This window comes from Poecilia formosa, unplaced genomic scaffold, assembly GCF_000485575.1.
Source record: "Poecilia formosa unplaced genomic scaffold, Poecilia_formosa-5.1.2 Scaffold90, whole genome shotgun sequence".
Lineage (NCBI taxonomy): Eukaryota > Metazoa > Chordata > Actinopteri > Cyprinodontiformes > Poeciliidae > Poecilia > Poecilia formosa.
The window spans coordinates 457,678-462,729 of record NW_006800029.1 but is presented as its reverse complement, the minus strand read 5'-3'; positions in this window follow the sequence as shown (position 1 = coordinate 462,729).

Below are 5,052 nucleotides of genomic sequence, written 5' to 3'. Positions count from 1 at the left end.
ATATATAATGTTTGTGTAGACTATGTGAAATCAAATAACATGCACTGTAAAACAGATTTTCGAAGGTGTTAAATATTAGTCCTTTAAAAATTACAATTTTAATCAGGCAGCTTTTTTATGTAAACGTTACACTTATTTGACAGCGTTTAAATTAGTAATTAATTAGTAACGATAGTAGCAACTTTATTTTTGCTCTCATACAAGAATTTAACTGTAGATGTTGGTTCAGTCCACCATTAGCCATCTCGTTCACCATCCAGCAGATAACGATAAGGCTGACGTAATAATATGAGTAAAATATAACTTAACTGCCATGTTAAGTTATATCTTGGCTAAGAAAGTTTCAAGAATTTGGGTTTATATTAATTTCTAGACATATTAGCAACAACGCTAATATCAAACTAGCTAGCATGCTGAGAATTTTATCATCTACACAGTCAATGCCAATAAATGACACATATTGCCTGTTGCTGTCAGGGAAACGTTTTACATACCATCTTAAACAAAATTTAATTGATTTCTGCTTTTAGTTTAGCAACACTACCAACAGATGAACAAAATGATTTTTCTATTTAGTTTGAATTAAGCTAGTTTTTTGTTTGTTATTATTTTTGAAAAAAGTTATTTGAAATTAACGAACTCTTTTCAATTTTTTGGTGTTAAACTTACAAAACGTGGTTCTAATTTTTATAACCTACTTAAATAAAATGTTAAATTTTCACATTTTATTGCACTTTTAAAACCTCAGATTCATTTTAAAGTGTAGATATTTAAATTCAACAGAATTTGTTTCCTTTCTGGTCTACAAGTGAGAGTCCATTAGATAAGACATTCACATTAGGTCAGCCTGTTTAAGGGCAGTTAGCTACTCTCCTACGATTTATAAACATGTCACAACAACAGGGCATCCATGGCATCTTAAATAGGCTCTCTGATGACATGTGACTCCTCTGGGGACCCACAAGACATTCGGGACAGTGGGGATGAAATGTGACAAACGCTGCCAATATTGCTTGGGAGAGGGACAGAGGTGGTGGGGGGTGGGGGGTTGCGCAATATTTGTCAGTTTCTGTATGGCCTAATTGTCGCAAATGAGAGGGCTGCTTTTCAGTTCTAAAGGAAGGATGGTCACTCATCTCCCAATAGGGATGTGGAGCTGCTCAGATTTATGTTTTATAGTTTCACTGTATTTTTCAAAGTGCATGGTGGTGAGAGGAATATATTTGTGGATGAAAACTAAAGGTCAAATTTGCTTGTAGCATAGTTTTGTGCCTGGCTACAGTGGGTGAAGAAGCCCAAACTGTCCCTCCTGGCTGAGTAAGGAAAATTTCATAAAATAGGTAATAGTAAGTGCATACTTTGATTTTAGATTAACTCAAATATAACCATGCTTTTGATTTTCAAAGCAGAAGAGGAATGCAACATAGTCTCTCTGGTGTGTAAACTGTGAAATTAACTATCTGTAGCTCAATTTATGTTATTGCTTTTCCAAAGGAAATATAATTGTGGTTGCTTATTTTGAGTATATGGAATATGGAATTAAAATACATGTAAAAGGTGATTTAAATAAGTATTGCAAACCTAAAACTCATTTGGGTTTATATCTTACAGTAAGATAAAAATATTTTCTTGAGAAAATTAATTTCATTAGCTATGTTATAATTATGAATCAATGTGATACAGAAAAAGATCTTAGCAGCTGTGGGAAGGGGTGTATTGTTTATCACTGCCTTAATAAAAACTCTGATTTATCCTCATAATGACAAATACTAATTAAAAATATTTGCAATCCCAAAAAATCAACTGCATTTTTGGGATTACAACTGCAGTTTCCACTTTTCATTGAGAGCAACCAACACATATTAATACACATGAAAATGAAATGATGTGTATTTATTGTGTGATGTCAAGCAGTATAACTGTATTGTTGAGGTAATGGATAAGTTTTATTTGTAGTGCAATATTTCTGTTGCAATACAGAAATACATCTGTAGTGTCTGTGAAAAAAGCAGGTGATAATTTGTTTTAAACGCATTTTATAGTTACTTTAATCATTGTCATAATAAATGCTGAAAAATATCACAATATATTCTAAAATTTTAAGTTCATCTTGCACAGCACTGCCAAGGTTAGAGCTGGAATATATAAACATTTATGGATTGTGACAAAAGTTGGAACATGTGCGCTGGGCATTCAAGTCATTCAATAGGCATCTTAATGTGCTCCTTTGAACATTTCTTAACAAACTGGATGATATAATTCTCTTAATACTGGATTGTTTCTATTTTTTTCCACAAAAGGTCCTACAAAAGAAAAAAAAACCTCACAATTAAAACAAAAGATCCACAAACCCCTGACACATAAATCTGAAAGTAAAACTAAATCTTGTAAAGAAACATTACAAACTATTAGAGAGGGACATCTTGCTGCCTGTTCTCACCTTTTGTCTCTTGCCGACTGAATTTTTCTTCAGACAAACACCCTGCACTACTGACAGTGCTCAGCCACTCTCACGACAGCCCAGTGTGGTGCAGGAGTGCAGACAGACTGTGTGATGTCTGTAAACATTTGTGTTTGCTCTCAGTGGGATAGAAAGGGAGTGATTTCATTAGCATGGCTAGAAGCTTTGAGGTATGTTTGTGCGCTTTTCTCCAACCCAACAGTATAGTACTAAAACCATATGCCCTAAAGTGTGTACCTCTGCCTAATGCATCTGACAGCGCTGTTTTCTCTAATTAAACTCTCTTCGTGTGCAGGCTCAATGTGTCTGAGCCACGTTGCGGCACTCTTAACTCGCGCACACACACGGACTTGTCTTACAACAGGGGCCTTGAAGGAAAAAGAACATACTTCAGCTCTTGCTATGCTTATAATAAAGAAGTGCAGGGTTTATTATGTAGGGCATCATAATTTCTTTACACATGGAGTTTTGAAGTTTTAGATTGGAAGCTGCATCAATATATAAATATATATATTTTTAATTTATGGGCAAGGAGGCAAATTTGTTGATCAGGTTTGGGTGAACAACAAACCTACACATGTGTACGTTGGAAGGAGATGGTGCGCATGGATGAAAAAAGGGGGCATGCTAAAGAGAAAAGTGCCAGAGGTAGCACCACAAGAATGATCCCCCCCCCAAACCCCTCAGAAAACCATCCACTCCAACTTCTCGCGCTTCACTATGGCATCACACTTTGTCGTCCCTCGCAGCCCCGCCCTGTCGGAAGCGATGAGCGGTTGAGTCAGTTGGTTCTGAGGAGCCATGTGATTCGGGGTGACGTTGCTGCAAGTGCACTGGTATGGGCCAGGGCCTTTCATTTGTTAATCAGATGTCCAAAGGTGGGGTTGGAGAGGGGATGTCTGCCCGCATGTGTCTGCGTGTTTTTCTACTTTCTGCATATCGGTCCCCGCAATTTGTGCTCACATGGTGGAAAAAGCCCACGAAACATTGCAGAGCTGCAAAGTATTTTGCGTGTTCCCACAAGGTGCCTGACCCCACTCATGGTGGACACCGGCAGTGTGACAGGGGCCAAATGAGGCCTAGTTGGAGAGAGTGAAGCATCAGACGACAGCAGTCTGAGCCACTATTGAATATTTTATCATATTCATCCCTGAATATATACTGTTTGGGTTTTCTTTAAGGAGCAGCTAATCTTAACTATTCGGTGCTTGATATTATTGCGCTGCTTGTCAGTTTTCTTCTCATCTCTGTGTTTTTCCTTTAATTCCTCCTGTATTCCCTCGCCCCTGAAACCACTGCATTCATGAAGCTCGCTCCTTCTCGTTTAACTAGTTTTATCTTGACAGAGGATATGAGCTGACAAACGGAGGCAGCCGTTACAGTAGCACTGCCTAATCTCTGTAATGGCCCCACAGATACAGGACTGGTGGTGAGCAAACATTGAAAGACACATACCCAAACACACCTCAAGTAGCTGGACAAACGAACATGCCAAGCCCTGGGGTCAACAGTCGTCTTAATGGTGTAACCTCCTTTCCAATATACGCTACACTCGGTCTGTCCTTTTCTCTATAAATGGCACTTACACACAAACAGAGAGCTGTCTGATCCTCACTTTAGACGATCAGAATAAATAAAAAGAGATCTGACGTGGAGAGAGGATGTAATTTTCAGAAAAGCTACTCTGACCAAGAATTTCTAGAAGCCAAACAGCCCATGAAGTGCCATGCAGAAATATTCCTACTCCTAGAACTTTTCCACATTTTGACACATTGCAAACAGAAACACTGATGTATTTTATTGTGATACTATGTAAAATGTCATCACAAAAAAGTAGCACACAATTGTCAAGTTGAAGGAGAATGATACATGGTTTTAAAACTTTGTTACAAATACAAGATCTTTAAAAGGTAATGTGCATTTGTAAACTGGCCCCTTTAATTAAAATCCAGGCCAACCAACTGTCTTCAAAGTCACCTAAATAGTAAATAAAGTTCACCTTTGTTTCAAATAATTTTGTATAAATATTGTTGTTTTTATGAAAACCTCAGAAGTTTATCAGACAGTATTTACTGTCTAACAGTTGCTGCAGAAATCCAAAGCAAACTTATGCAGTAGAACAATGTAAACAATGTCTTAGTGACTGTTCAGTCCATCGTGTGAAAACACAAAAGGTTCTAAGACATGGCTCTCCACCCACTCTGGAGGAGTTGCACAATTCAACAGCTCAGGGGAGCTAATCAATCAGAATAAGACATTTGTTAGTCACGCTCATCACATTCCTGGTCTTTATGGAAAAGAGAAAACAACCAGCCTAGGGTATAATGGAAACCATACAAAATGCCACAAGCCACATAGAGGACATATACACATCTGAATAAACAAGCTCTGGTCAGAATAAATAAAAATAATTGAATATTTTGGCTTACAGTCAAACTGCTGTGTACAGAGGAAAACTAGCACTGCACCTCGAACACACCATACCCATAGTGTGTATATATATATATACACACTATGGATAGTGTGTATATATATATACACACTATGGATAGTGTGTATATATATATACACACTATGGATAGTGTGTATAT